The 21346-nt window shown below is 34.3% G+C and overlaps 1 long non-coding RNA gene across 1 annotated transcript; it reads right to left on the reverse strand.

Moving 5' to 3' along the window:
• Nucleotides 1-1810: 1810 nt before the first annotated feature.
• LOC118764047 lies at nt 1811-16889 on the reverse strand. The gene is made up of 3 exons (XR_004999839.1): nt 16879-16889; nt 9244-9248; nt 1811-6733 (listed from the first exon to the last, which is right to left on the reverse strand). It is a non-coding gene; the product is annotated as an uncharacterized LOC118764047 (long non-coding RNA).
• Nucleotides 16890-21346: the final 4457 nt, after the last annotated feature.

Here is a 21346-nt window from a genome sequence, read left to right on the forward strand (position 1 = left end):
ACAGTATATCTGTCAGTTATACAACTTTCAACATGTGTGAATTAATTTATGTTGAATGAGTGGCCAATTGTTTGAATGTCTTCACAGGTAAGGTCTGTTATCTCTGTGTATAGCTATACAGGTAAATACTTGTTTTTAGCTAACTGCTTTCCACAAATTTCAGTTATAAATCACTGCAGGTGTATAAAGTAATTTATGAACATTGAAGTCACTAGTTTGATCAAATGTCTTCCCATAGATATCACAGGTATATGATACCTTCTTTGCATTTTGTCTCAGGAAAGAAATCACTACTGTCAGACTGTTTCACCATGAACTTGACTTTGCAACATTTTCTCCTTCCATACTTTCTAATCTTATTCAAATTTCTGATATTGTCATAACTAAAGAGAACACTGCATCTCAAAATTTATATTTTCTTTCACAATACATAGTGTCATTTGTCAAAGTCTGAGGATTTCTTAGCTATGAAGAAACACTTCAGGATAGGTTGGTTGTAGCATAATTACTTTGTTTTATATATGTCTCATATACTGTCTTTATTTCAAGATATCTGGTGACATCAAAAAGATAATTACTCACTTAAGATGCTTCAACAAATGCTAAAGATTATGGAATAATCAAATTGGTGACTCTGTTTATAGTCTGGAATTTTGTACTGAAGAATATTTGTTATTGATTCCTTAATGCGTTTTATCTGGATATCTACTGAGAAATCTTTTATTTGATGGTGGGAGATGAACTATTAGAAAATTATGCTACAACCTTTCTTGAAGTTTTTCTTATAACTGAGACATCTATAGAGATTCTCAAATGATACTATTTACTGAAGCACTATCTTCAAGGATTTTAGTTGAGAATATTGACCCCAGTTAGCTTATCAAATTTTTTTTATATAAAGTGATGTTAACTCAACACACTGGTAAATGGACAGGTATACACATAAATGATAGTGGATCTCTTCTGTTCATTGCATCTAGTCAATGTAGAAAGGATGTCATTCCATCTCTTCTTACCCTATCAGTCCTTTGAGTCACTCAGTGACTGGTATATAATACACCTACTTTCTGTTCAACATTGTCACCTTCATCACTTAACTCCTCTTGTACTTATGTGTAAGTAGTTACATTGGACCATGTGTGCATATGCCACTCTACTTTTATCCCCCTCCTACCCCACCTGTCATCATCCCATGCCCTGTGTCAAATAGACTTCTGCCATCTTAGAATACCAAGTACTGTCACTCATCCCTCTCATCACTATCATTCATACTTTCACTCTGTAAAGAGGATGGTGAGTGAGTAGAGATGTAAGGCCTCTTTAGCTATGTTAAGGACATGGTTACTTCTCTACTCCTGGTGTTTGATTTTGATATACAGCAACTGTAAAGAAGCCTATCATGAACATACACACACATATGTGTGTGTGTTCACTTGGTGTTGGTTTATGTCCTCATAGCTTAGTAGCTAGGGGGGAAAAAGAGACCATTAGAATCAGTACTGGGTCTCATTTGATTAACTAAACTCTTTGGTGTGTTATCCCAGCATGGCTGCAGTCCAATAATTGAAGCAAGTAAAACAGTAAAAGAGTGTTATTTAATGATAACAGATTTTATAGAAATATATTTCCTTTCTGATTTACAAACTTTAATGCCTGTCAAGTCTCTGTTCAACTAAGCTTTCAAACAATGTGCATCTCTTCTCCCATCCTGTCTTTGCAATGACAACTGTATCACAACTGTTCCAGTTGTTTCACATCTTATACTTTTGACAACCAAAAATGTATTAAATTTTATGAACAAAAACTAACATTATCAATATCATAATTTATAAGGCTTTATTAAAATTGATTTTAAAGATTTAAAATTAATTACAGATAATTCCATATGGCAGAGAAAAAAAAGACTTCTGGATGATTGTGAGATGTTTAAACATGAAAAATTAACAATGAAAGTCATTCAATGGATAAGACATTTAGTTACTTAAGTTATATGTGGTAGTATCTCAAAGAAAAGAAAGAAATATTAGGTTACAGTTGAATCATATATTTTAAATCAAGAGTAGAGTACACAGTGATCCGTAGGTACGAGAGGTGCAGCCGGAGGGTAAGTATCCAAAAGAGAATCCGTAAAGGGTAGATAGGTAGAATGTCCAGTAGCAAAGTTCGTGGGTGATAAGAAATGACAGGATCAACTGGTGCGACCACGTGACATCGTGGTGTATTGCAAGGATTTTTCATCAAGAGTTACATCTGGATATACTTCAAGAACTGTAGCCCATTTATTTGATGACGTCTTAGAGGACAAAAATTTGGAATAAGATTTCCATATCTCTGAAATAAGTCACTTATTAGAGTAGAAAATATCGACCATATTTCATCTTCCTTCATAACACAAAATATCTTTTTATATGACAGAAAGATTAATAACTGTGGAATAATACATTGAAGTGTGATGGCAATTAAACTCTAGATTGCATATTCACTGGTGTAGTGGACATTACAAAATACAGAACACAGGAAATACTTCTGTACTGAAGACATAATAGTAAGAGAGACTTTAAGAGTTGATATCATGCCAAAACATGGTCTGAAAATAGTGATTTATCTTATCAACCTAGGGACTGGATACATTTCTAACATTCTGACCAAATCTCCAGTCTTCAGATATCAACAATTTCAGAAGTCCTATAAATAGGTCATGTTACCATGCTTCCTCTATACTGAAAAAAAAATCCAAAACATTCTTACCCTCATTGAACATAAATTACAAGTTCAAATTTTCTCCTTTGTGAAATTTGCTAATAATATATTCAAATGTATTTGCTGCAAAGATTCTATGAGAATTTTCAGCTAATTTGCCATATGTCTTGCAATTAATGACAAAGAGTGATATCTGTGATACAATGTGTACACAGGAGATAAGCTGTGGCAGTACTGACATTAAATAAAATTCTGTAATTATCTTTCCACAAATGTATTCACACATGCAAAAAACCATACTACTGTGATATTTGCAGTAAAGAATTCTCTGAGAATGGTAGTTTAACTTATCACCAACAAATACATAGATTATGTGAAAGAAATATAGACTATAAGAGCTTCAGAAAATGTGTTGAGGTGCATACATAATTTTCTATTTGTAGAATAAAATACATAGATGTATTTTGAAATCAGTAATTTTATTTGAACAAGAAGAAAGTGCATAAGATTATGTCTCAGCATTTTGATAACCACTCAGGTTACTGTTTTCTGCATGAACTCAAGTTTGAAAAATTAGCCATGACAATTTAGTTACTTTCTCATGTGTGATTTGAACAAAAATGATGCATTACACAACCATTAAAATTCCCAATAAACAGAACCTTCTGACTAGGGAGTTCAGCAATTTCCAAATGAAAATTAGTTTAATTACCCACAAGAATTACTCTGGCCTCATTAAGGAAGTCATCCAAACAGATTTAGGGACACGTGACACACCTTTTTCATTCTCTACCAGTGATCACTGAATTACTTTAAAAAAAAAGATGGAATCACTGACACAGCAAAAAAGCCCCAGCAAAATAAACTGAAGAATTAGTAGCAACTGATCACAGTTCTAAAATAACTGCCTGGAGTTACACAGTTGTTTTTATAAAATTGATTGACCATTGTATTGGACAATCATGTGTTAAAAAGAATAAAAAAATAGGTGAGAGCTGACACAATGGACTTAAAGAAGCACAAACCCTCTTGGGTACTGCAGAATGATTTCCTTAATTATGACCATTTTACAACTGATCTAGTATGGGTCAGACATGTGAACAAGGTTTTATTCTATCTTGTTTCTGTTCTATCTTAATTATTGCCATTCATTTTAATTCTTCATATTATAGGTAAGAATTGTAACTCAGAATATGAAGGGAAAATTGCAGTTGTACCAAGAATGGGCATAAGAAGACAATTATACAATGCTGCACAAGAACTGTACAGGTACAGGACTTGATGTTATCTATGTAGAATTAGCTGTTCTGAATATAGTGTAGTACATCTGCCTTGTCCAGAAATATTTTCAATGTTCTTGCATCAATATAGCATCACTAATGGAAAAGACTTGCATCAACATATTGACAAAGGTTCTAATGATACCTGATCTTAAATATATCTCTATTTTGATATATGACACCCTCAACTCCAACTGATTAAAAGGTCACAGAAAGTTATTCTGTTCAATAACAAAGAATTAAGTTGTACTATCAAGACAGCTAATGTATTTTATACTGTGAGAAACCTGAAAACAGAGTACAAGCTAATGGTTACACTGCTTTAACAGGAGAGATTAATGCTATTAATCTGATGGCTTTGGGGATGTTAGTGATGGAGGACACATTGTGAGCAAAGAGGCTGATAAAGATTGTCAGATGAAATGATAAGTTTGCATACCAGTAAAAGAATATATATAACTTGAATATTTTTGATGAAAGATGCCTTTTTTTTTCAAAAAAAAAAAAAAAAGTACATTGTAATTTCTTAAAAACAAAAAATTCAAATAAACTTATGGTAAGAAATGATAGTATATGACATGACAAATGTATAATATCAATGTTCCAAACCAAATACTGGTTTATATGAAGCCTACTAAGACCACCTTATTAATATGCATTATGTAAGACTACTTTTATAAGTGTTTTGAGATGGTATTGCTCAAATTTATAATTAGAAACAGTCACAATGTTTTTTAACAAGAAATCTGTGTTAAATATCTGCTCAAACAAGATAATAAATATTTTGTCAACATTTTTATGCTTAGTAAGGGATATTTATGACTAATCACTCCTTTCAGTTTGTCTTGTAGTGAGCCCCCTTCAGATTTGGTAATTAAAATGCATGCTAAGAGAACAATTTGCACATAGACAAGTGTGTCATATGACTTCTTGCAATAACAACAAATTAGAAGAACCACATGTTACAATATCTGGACATTGTTGACAAAACTTTATCTTTTGGTTAAATCATTACTTGTTTAACAGATTTTGTTGGACATAGAGGCAGAATATGGAGACTTGGCTTATTTCTCTTCAATGTATATTGGCTAAGCTGATAATCATTGATGGGAAGAGTATTTTCATTGAATGAAGAAATGGTAATATTTTTTGAGCGCATAGATGTTTTATATTATTGTGACACTTATTGTGGATAATTTTAATAACTTTAAGAAGTAATTTTTTAAAAAAACCCTGCCTTTTAAGATGTTTGGTCAAATTGTTGTATTTAATAGAGAAATTGAAATATTTCCCCAATTTAAAAAAAAAGTAGAGTAAAAGATCCAAGCATTTTTATGAATATGGTCCAAGAATTAAGGAAAGAATATTTTTCTTGTTAGCTGAATTTTCACCCAATGTCTGCTACACCATTTGATATTGGACACAGTATCAGAAAATAATCAAACTGAATTGATTAAGAGGCAATATGATGACATCTGAGATTTAAATTTCATATTGAAGATGTATCAGAGTTTGACTTTCTATAGAAATTCTATCCATCCAAGATACAAGTGGCAAGCATCCTAAGTTAGTTACTCATACAACTCATACCAAACAAAAAAAAAAAAACAAAACATTGTTTGGCAACACTTACCTGTGTTGAGCACATATTTTCAAAAATGGGACCACTTCAAAAACCATTTGAGAACCAAACTGACTAATACCTACTTGGATGTCTTGCTGTAGGCATTGACAAGTCTGGCACCTAATATTAAAAAACTTTCAAGTAACAAACACCATCAAATTTCACAGTTGTCTACTGTTTACATTAAAAGTATATAATTTTCTTTTTCCCCACCCAATGCATCATTTTCAGTTTTTTTTTTTTTTTTCTGTTTCAAAGATTCTTTGAGTCATTTCAACAGACTTGAAAGATATCCTGATGGAAATAAATTATAATTAAATTGAGTTCATTGATTACTAATTGGTATCCTTCATTAAACATGATTCCCTAGCATGTATCATGAACTAATCTGATGAAAATAACAATTAGATATATTTCAATGGATAATTTCCATATTTCAAATTCTTGTTAGTATTTATCCTCGTCCTCTGTTCACTTGATAGTACACAATCTCCCTTGCAGATGTAAAAATACAGCTGCCAATCCTTGATCTAAATATTACAATTCATGTTAGATACAAATAAATGTAGCAGATGTTGCAGTATTCTGAGAGATATTTGTAGAAGTCTTATGTCAAGAAACAACTTCCTAGTAGTATATTATAATACTTTCTTCACAGTCAACATTATAGTGATAATAATATATATTTTTCCATGCTTGCATAGGTTGGATGAAGTCTGCTGAATAGAATGTGACCACTTGTTGTAGCTGTTTATCATTTATCAGTAGGCTCAGCATCTGGTGAAATGACTTTACCACTATGTAATGATTGGTATAAAAATAATATAATGGTACACATGCACAAATAAAATTACAAGATGGAAAAAATGTTATTTATATTGTCATTTTTGTTAACTGATTTTTCACTTGTTTTGCGAATTGAGATTCTGGTAACTGTAAAACTGTTGATAATAGTTTCTATCTTCTGAATAAATATTACTGATTCTATAATCATACAAATGCTGGAAGCAGTTTTGAGAAAAATATCCATGATTTTGTTGTTGTACAACTGTCGGCAGTGGTTCTAAGACAAATAGCTTCTGAACAAAAGGCATTTCATATCATTTGGGTTTTTTTCTGCTATTGACTTCTGACATAAAGAAGATCACTTTAAGAGGACATAAATGATGCTGCTAGATAAAAGGAATTTCTATAAAAATAGGTACAGTAACAATAATCAACAAGTTTGTAATTGTATACATGGTCATAGCTTCAGTGAACAATCTTATACAAATACAACAGTTCATATATTCATAGATAGATTAACTATTATAGTTTGGGTGATGATGATCAATCATAAATAGTTTATATTCAGGTGCAGCACAAGTTTAAGGATCCCATATTTCTACTTAAAAAGAAAATATCTCTTCTTGGTCAAATGCTTAATATTGAAGAATGAACCAGAATGTGATGTTGTACAACTATGAAGGTTGAAGATTCCAAGTTCAAGCCGTTGGTTTGTTTATATAGAACTGAAAAATAAAACACAGATAATGAGTTGGCAAAATAGTTAGATATTATAATTACTGGGTGATGTGCAAGAAAGAGGTAATTGTGGTGGTATGGATGTTATGAAAATAATTGAAGTAAAACAGGAGAAAAAAAAAACAATGGTGGCAACTGAGAGTCATTCCACATTGGGACTGCAGTTAAAGGAACGTAATTAAACTAAGCCTATTATCTAATAACAGTGACCAAAATAATATCAGTAATATAACACCCATCTAATTCTTTAGAGAGAGGATGTATAGATGTTTAAATTTTTTCTGAAAACTGCACATAGTTAGTGATGAATACATTTATTCTCAAAGGGGTAAGCTATGTATATACACACATATATTGTAAACTATGAATATATACACTCATGCTATAAACTATATGTGGATACATTTATGCTGTAGGCTATTTGTGCACACATTTATTTATAAGCCACACAGAATGACAAAACACTTTGTCATGATGATAGTAGAATTGTGGTTTGTTGTCGACATTTACAAGTATATTATTGTGAGAAATGACATCAATACTGCAGATGAAAAGTTGGAATTTAAAGTTAAGCATGATGAAAAAATGGTTATTGTTTAATGTCAATTTAGTCTGTACAAGCTGACTTGTGAATATGTTTTCTGTTACCTCTATAACAATGTAGTCTCAATACTGAGTTATCCACACAAGTGTACTGGTTCATTGTATAAACTGAATTCAACTTTCACAGTGCATGTGTAGATATGGTTAGGTTTGCTTCCTAACTGCATGGTTTCAGGTTTGATTTTACTGCATAGTGCCTTAGGCAAGCATATTCTACTTGCTGGAGAAGACCATTCTTGTTCTTTGTGCTAGACTGAATCTGTAACCGGCTATAATGCCACTATTTGGGTTATTTTAGCAGAGTTTGGATAACTCATTGACAGAGAATATAATTTATTCATTCTTGTTAAAAAACATTTCCAAGTTAATATATGTAACATGGATTGATATAGCTAACATAGGAATTATAAACAGACACATACCTGGAAAAAGAAGTTGTGAGTTTACTTAAATTCGTTATGATGATAGACATTAAATTCAATTTCTTTGTATTTTGTATATGATCACAATATAAAGTGGACTGTAACCTAAAACAAAAGCAAAAAAAAAAAAGCATTTATTAATACTCATAACAACAATGACTATCATAACTAATCTGATATAAGAATCCTTTCTACTATAGGCACAAGACCTGAAATTTTCTGGGGGGCGGGGGTATAGTCAATTATATTGACTGCAGTGCTTGACTGGTACTTAATTTATTGACTCCCACAAAAAAATGATGGAAGGTAAAGTCAGAATTTGAACTCAGAACATAGAGACAGATGAAATGTCACTAAGCATTTTACCTGGTATGCTAACAATTCTGCCAGCTCATCACTTTATTCTTTCTTCGAAAGACTTAAAGCTAGAAATTTTAGGGGTGAGAAGGGGCTGGTTGATTACCTGTCTAGTACTTATTCTATTGATCCTGGAAGGATAAAAGTCCAAGTTGATCAAGGCAAGATTTGAATTCAGAATGTAAAGCTGAAGAAATGCTACTAAACATTTTATGGGCTAATGATTTTGCCAGTTTGCCACTGTATTCTTTTTATTACAGGCACAAAAACTGAAATTCTGGGTGAGGGGACTAGTTAATTATATTGATTCCAGTACTTGCCTGGTGTTAATGGTGCTTATCTAATTGATCCCATTCGCTAAAAGACAAAGTTGACCATGGTGGCATTTGAACTTGAAATGTAAAGATGAACAAAATTCCACAGTGTATTTTGTCTGGTGTGCTAACGATTCTATCAGATGGCCACCTTAATAATAACGGTTCCTGATTTCAGTACAAAGCTGTCAACTTTAAGAGAAGGGGGAATATTTGACTGGTACTTTATTTTATCACCACCAGAAGGATGAAAGGCAAACTAACCTCAACGGGATAATTTGAACCCAGAATGTAAAGAACTTGAAGACATATCACAACAATCTTATCAGCTTCCTGCCTTTAATAGTCTAAGATTTAGGCAAAAGCCTAGCAATTTTGAGGTGATATATTAACTGATACTATCAACCTTAGTACCAGACTGGTACTTAAATTTATCAACCCCAGAGGAGTGGTTAATAAGTTTTCTTCAGCAGGATTTGAACTCAGAATGTAAAGAGCCAGAAGAAATATTCCAAAACATTTCTAATGACACTATTGATAATTACAACACAATTACAATTTTGAATGTGAATTTTTTTACTTCTGTGAGGTGTATTTATGATTTGTGATCCAGATTATCTCTAGCTTTGATTAAATTAACCATGTCAATTGTATGATTGAGGTGATATATATTTAGATGCTTTTTTTGGTTTTGTGTAACAGTCATGTTGAATCTAAGTTTATAATTTTGATTCAGTTTCATGAGATCTACTTTCATTACTTCTTCCTAAGTATTCTTCAGCCAAGCCTACTTACCACTGACAGTAATTCTCACCCATCACTCACCTCTAATATTCAGCCACGATTTCGGCTAATGTTACTCATCCAACAGATTACACTCATGTTATTTCTTTCCAGCCTTACAAATATTCCACATTTAATGCTGTCATCTCACTACCTTGCAATATCAAACTTACAGCAAATGCTTCGCAGTGTGGCTTCTTTTTTGCAAAAAAGAAAGATACCAGCCTAAGTAACAGCTCCTTCTCCCATCCTTTCTTTAATTCTGGCAATTATGTTTGTGTTATATATGGATGTGTGTATCACATGATCAATCAGACTATTGGATGCTGGTACCCTGCTGGTTAGGTGAATAGGCCAACATTCCTCCTGATTGGAAGGCAGGTTTACCCATTTACAGATGAGTGGATTGGAGCAACATGAAATTAAGTGCTTTGCTGAAGAATAGAACATGCCATCCAGTCTAAGAATTGGATCCCTGATCTAGTGATGATGTGTGCATATATATATATATATATATATATATATATATATATGACTGGCAAATTGAGTAGATACGGCATAGGGTTGACATGACTATATAACCTTGCCAAAGGCAGCCTCTACAATGCTGGTGGCAATATATGCACTAGTACTATAAAGTGGTTGGTGTTAGGGCACCCAAATGTAGGAACCAAGACAAAAACTAACATGTGTAGGGTGTAGTTTTTCTGACCTGTTGTGAGTTGGGAAAGGAATAATTCAGAGTATGTGACTCAGACTGTTCCCCTTGCCCAGTCAATTCACACAAGCATGAAAAGCTAACATAAAAATGATGATATATCTACACACACTATACACATAAAATACATCTTTGGTTTAAATGACTATATTTCCAATGTGTTGTCAAGTGTAAATCTGCCTCAAATGGTATCAATGTGTTATAATTCCATTTACTGGATCATAAAAGTGTATTTTGTAATAGTAAATATTTGTTCACTAGTGCAGCTATTTGACTGAATGTGTGTTGTGTGTGTGTATGTACTTGTTTTCAGTGGTGTGATGTGATGTTCTTACCTTTGTGTAAAGTTGAGTCCACAGAAGAGTCAGGGCCAATGTTTCTGATATGCAGTTAAGTTCATCTGTGATTTCTTGGGTTATATTCCTTTGTGTTGATAACTGACATGGACTCCATATCCTTGGCAAAGATGGCTTTTCATGGTAATAGCCAGTATTTTTTGGTAGACTACATCTAATGTGAATCTGTTTTTGCTAGTTGCAACACAGACTGGGGGAAAATAGAGTATCTAGTATGATAGTCTATACTGAATTTCATCATTTGGTTGATGTTTTAACTATGGTCATCCCAACCAAATTGTTGGTATTCCCAGTTGTGTAACAAGGTTACTGCTCAGAAGATAGTTGGGAGACATAAGATTTAAATCCAGTTGTTACATAAACAAGTCAAACTTAGAAATACTTTTGTTAGCTCATGAGGCTCCTGCAAGGTGGTCAATATATTGTTAGAAAGCCTATCAAGAGCGACATCTAACTTAGCAGTGTTGAATGCACTCATTGCAAGGAAGACATGCTTCACTAGATATATAGATAACACACAGTTCATATATTCCATATTATCCAACGTCTTTTCCTTTCGAGATGTTGAGGTGGGACCTGAGGGAGATCAGGCTGATAGTCAAGTTGGGAGACCACGTAAAGGCTCCCTCACGAGTAGGCAGGGGTCTTGTCCTTGATGTAGGTATGTATGATAGAGACCCAGGTGTGAAAGGGTAATGCTCCAATTTTTTTTACTAGCAAGAATCTCCTAGAGCACAGTGTCAACTGATGTCTGACCGTAACAATGGAAAATAGAGTTTTGAAAAGCAGGCCTTGCGAAAATGTGACAAAGTAGTATTGTGAAAACTTGTGAAAGATGCTATGAAAAGTAATCAGCAAAGAGTTGTATAGAACTTGAGGGTTTAAGTTGGATACTACCCAATGTACATCACTAAAAAAAAAAAAACTATGACAGTAGTAATTAATAAATACATATATACACATCAGTATTGTACACTTGAGATATCATGCACATCTGTATCTTCGAGGTATCTAATAACATAAAAAGATGATTTGAGAGAGGAGGCTGATTTTACAAAAATAAAATTTGCTAGATAAGTTAGGCCTGTATGAAATTTTTTTTCTGTGCAATCACTGAAGTTTCCAAATCAACATGTTGGAAAGGGTATCTTGTACTTTACAGTTTGAAACAAAAATATTTTCCAAAACAAATATTTGACAGTCCAATTTATTTTGTGAACATACTAAAAAATATGCAAATTTCAACACAAACAGAACTAATATATTTAACCTAAGTCAACCATGACTGAGAAAAAGAATGATCAAAAATGTTCCACCTGTAATCACCCTGTATTTTTTCAAATTCAAGTTTCAACTCAAATTTCAAATACAAATAAAAATTAACAGAGAATAAAATAGACCAAAATAAATAAAGTTTAATATAATTCATGAGAATATGAAACTGTCAATCAACAGGAATTTGCCAAGTGGACGGCCTGTCATTGTCTGATATGAACAATGAGAACAAATACATAAGCAGTCAAAAAAACTGCTACCTTCAATAAATACATCCAAGGTGTAAAATATTTTGATGGAAATGCATCAAATGCAACTGGACCCAATCAATTAAGACTATATTATTATTTTTTTGTTTCTGAAATATCATTTAGGTACGCCATATGTACATTTTTTGTTGATAGACACAGCCTAGCACATAAGAATATCTAAATGGAAGAGACTAAAAAATTTTAAATTGATGAAACTAGCATGGGTCCACATAAACTGATGTTATGTGAATTGGAATATTACAAAAAGAAATGTTTATTTGTACCTGCTCTTAGCAGGAAAAATAAATAAGGACAAACTGGGAATAAACAGCCTAGCAGGTACTTAACCAAGTACCTGCTAGGCTGTTTATTCCCTGTTAGTCCAGTTAGCTGCTTGAAGAAGATATTTGTGTTGAGATTTGAAATATTTTTCGCACAGTACAGGTACATAAAACAAAAACAAAACAAAAAATAAATGACATGAATCAAGTTTTTCTTTTGAAAATTTTGTTTCAAACCACAAAGTAAAAGATACCTATTGTAAGTATATTGTTCAGCTCCACAACACTCTCAATCATTACGTCAATAATACAAGAAAAGATATTCAAAAATGGTATGTGGATCTGTCAGTTTCTAATTGGTGAAGATGACAATTTAGGGTTTATCATGTAGACATCTCTGATCAATGGGTGTGTTATGTGGAGCAGTCCTTTAAGAACCCAAGTTTTTATCATAAGAAAACATGTTAACTACAACTTGAACATTGATCAGCCACTATATTTAAAAATATAAACAATGATTGGTTGATGTTAGGAGATTATTACCAATTATTTACATATTGATCTTCAGTCATCTGAGAAGCCCAAGTAAAATTTTTAGCACCCACCACATGGAACACCTTATTGGACTCACAGCTCATTGAATTTATGTGGTGCTATGAATTCAAAGATGAAGCATTCCAAAAATTGTTGGAACATACAAATTACTGTTTTGAATGTTTTATGAAAAGATTAAAAATGTGCATCAAATTGTCTATTCATAACATACAATAATATATATTCAAGTCATTTCACATCTCCACATAAAAAAAAGTTATAAGCAATTTATATCATTACAGAATATGTACTATTTCAGACATCTCCCCAATTAAATGTGAATAAATATTAATGTGAATCGTGATTCTTTCACTTTTGACACATAATACTGATTTATGAATTTGGAAAACAAATTTCCCCACAAATTTGCGCCAACAAACCAATTGTAATTGGTTCGCTGGCACAAATTTTTGTTCTCATATTCGCTTAATATACAGCATTTTACACCTATTACACTTGTATTCTTTTGTTTTGGTGGCCGGGTGTTAAAGTAAACATTAACCAAATTGCCTGGACAATTATTCATGGGGAGGAAATTTATCTCTGGCAAATTTTTAAAATCCTGATTAAAGGGACAAAGAGATTAGAATATGTAAAGCGAACAGGACGACCTTCGGGGCAGAATTTAAGAACGTTGAATATGGAAATAGAGAAAAGGTTAACCAAAACAAAAGGTTTGATAAGAATAAAATCGGAAGAGGACATGTTTTTAACCAAACAACAGAGCATTATTAGTGGAAATAGAGAAAATGAAAAAACTAGTAGAGACATTCAAAGAAAGGATTAAAGCATGTCATATATATTATGTTCGTTATGAAAATTTGGCCAGCGTGATTGGGCTGGAGGACATAATGGAACATGTAACAGATGGATAAACAAAACGATTACAAACTGTATAAAAGAACTGTAAAATGAAACTGCGAGCCTTGGGAGGCTCGTAAGCCATTCCATTTCTCCATTACAAATAACTCATTTCATATTCATCATTCATTATATGTACCCTAAATTTTGTATTGTATGTACTTGTAATATCCACGGAATGTTTTCAGGCTATATGCCTATAATAAAGATGTAAAGGGATATAACTGAGTTATATCTATTTCTTTACTACCCACAAGGGGCTAAACACAGAGAGGACAAACAAGGACAGACAAAGGGATTAAGTCGATTACATCGACTCCGAAAGGATGAAAGGCAAAGTCGACCTCGGCGGAATTTGAACTCAGAATGTAACAGTAGACGAAAACTGAGTTATACCTCGTTCCAAGCAGAATTGGAAAAGTGGCAATTTAATCAGATGACTCAGAGAAGCATGATAGTTTTGTACAATTCTTTTGTCAACCCAATTGCCATCTATGCCAGTGACACGTAGAAGATGACAGCAGGACTCGTCCACAAGCTAGATGTATTCCACCAGAGGTACCTCCGAAAAGTTCTCACCTCTTGGGAAAACAGAATAACCAATGAAGTCTATGGGAGAACCAAACAGAAACCACTAAGAATCACAGTGAAAGATCGCCGCCTGAGGTTTCTTGGACATATCTTTAGAATGTCGTCAACAAGACACTCAAAGCACTCCTTCGATTGGAAACCAGAAAATGGAAAAAGGAAACGTGGAAGCCTGTTAATAACACAGAAGAGGACAGTTCCGAAAGATCTACATGCAGAGATGAGCTGGGAGGATGCCAAAGCTCTTGCAGAAGATAGAAATACATGGAACACCTTACATAAGCACAGCTGAATATTTTTTAGCATGAAATTTGAAGTAGCTCATCCACAAGTGTATTTTTAATACATTGCAAACAGAAAGAGTTTGCAAAGTGTTCAAATTGTTTTTAATTAAATAGCATATTTTCTTATTGAGCCTTATTTGAATATTCCATATTAAAAGATATTCTTTATGAATATTCTACAGTATTAATGTGATATTTTTCTTTTTCAGATAGAACAGCAATAACAAAATCCGACAACCATGTCTTCCACTGCCACTGCTGCTGAACAGCAACTAAAACCGACTATGTCTCCCAATACCAGTTCTGTTGATGAAGAACAACAAAAACTAAAGCTGCCCGTGTCTTCCTCCCCTGTCATTCTTCAACAACAACAAAAATTGACCATTCCAGCTGAAGAACATCTCCTGACACTTCTCAACACTGACAAAAATCGACCATCAGTACAGAGGTTACGGTAATTTGACAAATGATTTCTGCTTTAAGCTGCGAAATAGCAGGAATCAAAACCAGAGTCTGTGCAAAACCTCACAATGAGGGATCGTATCGGAGTGCCTTGCTCAAAAATTTACCTGTAGCTCTTACTGAACCTAGACGCATCGAGGAAGCTACTGAATCAACCACCCATGGGGTAAATGTCATTGGAGTATTGGAAGACATGGTTGATCTACAGGCATTTACTGGCAACACATCTAAGGACTTAAGCTGTGTTCCTCCAAAAAGTGCTTTCCGTCTTTCTAGCCGTTGATAGGGCTCGGCGCGAAAACAAAATTACCTTTCGGACACGCCCTGGCCTACCACCTGATGTACACCCAAAGCTAAGATCTGTTGCTTCCCTAAATCGCAACTCAGTGCCACAGGAAAGCTTTAGCTTACACGACGATGGGCAAATATGGAAATTCATCAAGTCTGGTGAGTCATGGATAAGGGATATCAGTTGGTCTGAGCATACTGCACCCACAATAACTGGCAATACAAAAATCATGGGAAACTAAACAAGAACAATCAGCCATCCCCTGTATATCATCGTCATCTGAAATCCAGATACAAACTGTTGTCCTTAAATGCCCATAGTTTATGCAACAAGGTACAAATTAATCTCATTTTCCTCACATTATTTGGTGGCTAAGAAGTGTTTGCAAATCTGTGAAAATGCCAAAAGGAGTGCAATTAATGTCAGTTGAGGTAGAGAAAAATAATAAAATTACTATTTGAAGGACAATACTCTTTCCACTGCAAAAATATTGATGCAAGATCACCACACAATTAAGAAGTTTGTTGCAGATGGCAAGGTGTCCTGTACTCCAAGAAAGACAAAACCCAAAGCCTTTAAACTTCAAGATGAATGAAAACTGAAGCATGCCATGATGAAAAATCCCCATGCAATGAGTAGTAAGATTTCAAGGCAGCTGGCATCAACAATGCTAATAAACATGTTCAAATAAGCATTTATTTAGTGAGGTGGGTAGTCACAATGGAGTTCAGATCTTCAGCATGAGTGCACTTTTATTCCACTTTGCAGCCTCTGTGAGGAGAGAATTATCAGTAGAGATTTTTTTGTCATGTTTTGTGCTTTTCCTGCACACATCCTCATCTTCAAGCTGCATGATGAACCAGTGCATTGTCATTAACAGAATTATTTTTGTGTACCTGTTTGCTGAATCGTCTGTTAGCAGTGAAAGTAATGTGGCAATCAACTTTAACTTGTCTTTGTATTTCTTGATGCTCTTTATCACGACTCATTTGAAACCAGAAGATCATATTACCAGGACCTAAGCCACATGCACCTTCTACACATGGCTAAAAAAAGAAGGACTGATTTTATGAAGTACTTTTGCTAATTACTTCAGTGCTGAGTGACAATGAGCTTACTATCATAGCAAGTAACTTCAACAAACATGTTGGGCAGTATTCTGAAGGATTCTGTAACAGGATGAGAATTCAGGAACACTGGAGGGGTGTCTGGTCTGATCCTGTCACATTCAATTCAAGTTGAATGTGACAGGATCAGACCAGACACCCCTCCTCCAGTGTTCCTGAATTCTCATCCTGTTACAATTGGTGACCCCAAGTGACACTACTGTGTAAGTTTCAGCGCACATGCACAGAATTGGATTACTTCCAGTTGGCCACCGGAAGTTTCTTCATGCGCATGCGCAGGAACTGCAACCTGAAAGCCTGACCGCCGAATCGGTCTTTCTGGCAGAGCTCCCCCTCAAATGAGGAGGCACGAAACAAGCTGTGCATACAAAAAAATAGTTTTCTCCACCGCACTCAGTACACTATTAAAAAAAAATTGTCCTTACAAATTTTTTTTTTCTGTAGCCTTTACTGTTTCTTTTTTGTGCACACACACACTAGTACACGAACATATTTTTTGTTTCTTTGCTTTGTCGGTTTACTAGGTTCTCCATTTCTCGTCGTTTCTTTCTACTCGTTTCCCTTTGCTCTGACAGGCATTTCGGACGAACATGCCTGGATCGGGTTTACCCTTATTCACAGGGGATGCAGGCCTTTGGTTTGCCCAGATTGAATCGCACTTTACCGCCCATGCTCTCCCTCCACAGCAGCAGTTGCGCATCTGCTCTACTCTAGCTTGCCTCCTCAACTCGCCACATCGGTCAGGGATCTGATAATGAGTCCCCACCCAGACGCCACATATGCGTCAGTCAAGACAGAGATTCTCCAACGCAACACGCGGTTGGAGGAGAGTAAGTTCAATGAATTAATGGCTGATGAGCAGTTGGGGGACAGGACTCCCTCACAATTCCTGCGCCACTTAAGGGAACTAAGTGGGAATGCAGCAGACGTGCCTCTGCTGTGAAAAATATTCTTCTCTAGGTTGCCTGCCAACGTGTAGACAATGTTGGCCACGGCTCTGGTGTCTGTTTCTATTGACCACATTGCCATGATGGCCGACAAAATATTGGAATTTTCCGGCCCACCTTCATCATGGAGCTTGTATGCATGTACCGAGACCCCTCCAACAGCTTCTTTGACACACAAACTCAGCCATGCAAAAACCAAAGAAGGGGTGTTTGTTGGTCCCCAAATTCAGCAACTTTTGACAGACGACAATTTTGAAAACACCTTAAATGTATTGGAATTGGATGCATGGCAAAGTTTCAGAAATGTATGTAATAGTCTACTTGGAAAGCACAGAGTAGCCAACTATGAAGTACTTGTAGAAAAGTTAATTGATTTGTACAAATCATTAGGGTGTAATATATTGTTAAAAGTTCACTATTTGGATTTTGCATCTAGCTTTATTTCCTCAGAATGCAGCAAACGTCAGTGACGGACATGGTGAGAGATTCCACCAAGACATAAGTCAAATGGAAACTCAATATAAGAGGAAGTGGAGTCCCGCAATACTTACTGACTTTTGCTGGTGTCTTCAGAGAGATAGACCTGATGCTATACATAGAAAGAAACAAAAATATTGTACCAAAAAAAAAGATGTTCTTCCTTTAATAAAAGACGCAAATAACATTTTTCCTATTAATAACAGCCCATTTTGCAGAAAACTCACTTTAAATCTAGATTTTCACAGAAAGTGGCCCACTTTCTAGCAAAAATGTACGCTTTAGTAATGGCCCATTTTATGAAACACTGGAGTCATTTCATGAAAAACAGAGTTCATTTAGGTTATCTATGATAAAACTGTTCCAGAAAATGATGTTCTCTTCTCCATAGCAAAATCATTGCAGTAGTGAAATCAGAAACAAGATCTAGGATTGTGACACCAATCCAAAGAGGGACAAGAAAATGGTCAATGCTGTCTGAAATAGAAATTGATGACTGGAACTTGTTTATTCTTTATTTATACCTGACCCTTGCAATATGGCCATGCTCATTGCCAGTGTTTAATAAAAAGAAAACAGCAAGTAATGTCATGGTCGGGACACATAGAAGAATGAAGTATAACAGATCCTCCAAACCCATGTCAGGATTAACAGCAATAATTGATAAAGGTAACAATTCTTGCTGATTTAGAATCCCGAACAAAATAAATAATTTTTTTTAGGTGAAATTAAAAAGAACTGGAATATTTCAAAGCATCCCAATGAAAAATTCCAACAACTTCAAAAGAGAAATTTATTGAGATATTTTCAAAAACATTTTTTCCTTTTTTAGATATTACAAAGTAATATGCCTATTATTCTGGAAAATAATGTTGCATGTGCAAAAAAAATAAATATGGCAAAAACAAAAAAGTTATTTCTTCAAGGTCAAATATCTGTCTAGGCATCAGTTGAGCTGTTCCTCTGGTTGATTAAAGTCATAATTTGATTTTCTCCATTTCAGATAACCCATGGATGAACAAACATTTTAAGATCACATTCAAAGATCACATTCAGCATTGCATGATGTATGAATTTCATAATGGCAACACTGCAACAAAAACACATGCAGTGTTTATCCTGATGGAGTAAGCACTTAAAAATGCCAGAGAGTTTCAAAATTTAAGGTGATTTTGATCTTTCTGGTGGGCATTAATCAGGAAGACCTATTGTTCTGGATGATGACACCTTGAAAGCTGCAGTTGAAGAGGATCCACATCAAAGTATGAACAAATTGTCCCAGAGAATTAATACACCTTGATCCACCATACAGGAACGTGGAAAGGTACCACCATTCATCCTGAATTGAAAAGGTTTGGTAAAATGTCAAAGGTTGGAAAATGGGTTCCACATGATCTCTGCAGACAACTGTAAATGTGTTGACTGTTGTGCATCATAACAATCTCATGAATTGCAAATGCCTTTTTGGAACAAAGTCATTATGGGAAATGAAGAATGGATACCTTACTACTGTATAATGTTAAGCAAAACCTTAGTGGCTCAATCGTAGTGAAAAGGCAGCTCAGCAGCCCAGAAGTGACCAGCATCCAAGGAAGATTCTTCTGAGTGTATGGTGGGATATGCACAGAATAATTCATCAAAAGCTGCTAGACAATAATCATACAATAACAGCCAATGTATACTGCCAATAGCTAAGATATCTGAAAGTATCTTTGTAGCAAAAATGTCCATTAACGAACAGAAAAGGAGTCCTCTGTCATCAGGATAACACAAAACATCACGCTGCACTAAAGTTCCAAATATCTAGAAGAATATGCTTGGAAAATTATGCATTGCCCACCATGTTCTCTGGACCTCGCACTTATAGATTACCATCTGTTTAGAAGTTTACAAAATCATTTGAGTGGATTAAGACTTACTTCAAGAGCAGAAGTCAAAAATGAGTTAATTTCCCTTTTCACTTCTCATTGACAAATGGAAAGAAGTAATAAAAAATGGTGACTATATTAAAGATTAAATAAAATCAGATATTGCTTTTTTTTTTTATTGTTTTATTAAGCCTTAAAAAATGGACAAAATTTTCATTACAACCTGATATAAAGAAGAGAGCAAAAAAGGTTTGTAGTGAAATCCAGTCTGAAAATAGTGATTTATATCCTCACACACAAGTATATACAGAGAATAATGTCTCTATATTAAAACATTATACAAACAAGCTGCATCATTTAACATAAATTACTTGGCACTATTCTGAAATTGAGCAACTATGAAATTTGTAATAAAATAGTCAGCTATAAAACACTCCAGTTGTTATAAATGTGCTGTCTGCAGAGGTGTCATTCAAATTGATCAATGATACACAATTAAATGACAGTAATTATTTCTGTAATATTGTAAAACATTCACTATGAATGGTTGATTAATCTTACCACAAATGTACTGTGACAGGAAAGGAATCATATTACTGTGATATCAGTTGTAAAACATTCTCTTCCAAAGGTGACTTAAATTGCTGCATGCAAATAAAAATAATGCAGCAGTAATTTTATAAGTATTTAATCAATCTAATATATAAAACTATTTTGTCTTTAATGTAGACTGATGAGGAAAAGTTGACTAATTAGTCTTCAGTGTAGACTAATGAGGAAAAGCTGAACACCTCAACAATTAATTAATGAAGGTTAGTTTTTAGTAGCTTGTTTATCAAGAATTTCTTTGTGTTAGGTCACTCTCTTTTTCAGGTGTAACTTTAACGACTTGTCCAACCTTCACTTAAATCAACCATTGATATAATTTCAAGTCAGTATAGTGCTGTCTCTTTATAAGGCATCTTGCTGTACCCCGTCCCTGCATATAACATGGGTGGTTCGATGGACCCCAAATAATTTGAAGCAAAATTTCCCTCATTATTGCTCACAACTTGCAAAAACCTTGATTAAAAGCAGAATTTCAGCAAATTTCAACAAAATACATACCTTAATCAACAGCTTGAAAATATTGCCATATAATTGTGTGCTAATTACATGTTTTGTGTGCATAATTTCTTTGATTTTGTGATGAAAACAACATCTAGCATAGTAGCAGGAATAAAAGCAAGCATTCAGGTAGGACTCCACAATGAGGGGTCTTATCAGAATGCTCTGCTAAAGAGCCTCCCTGTACCTCTTGCTACATCTAAAAACACTGAGAAGACCGCGGATTCTGCTACCCACGAAGTTATTGCCATTGG

The sequence above is a fragment of the Octopus sinensis genome, linkage group LG7 (genome assembly GCF_006345805.1).
Source record: "Octopus sinensis linkage group LG7, ASM634580v1, whole genome shotgun sequence".
NCBI classification, from domain to species: Eukaryota; Metazoa; Mollusca; class Cephalopoda; order Octopoda; family Octopodidae; genus Octopus; species Octopus sinensis.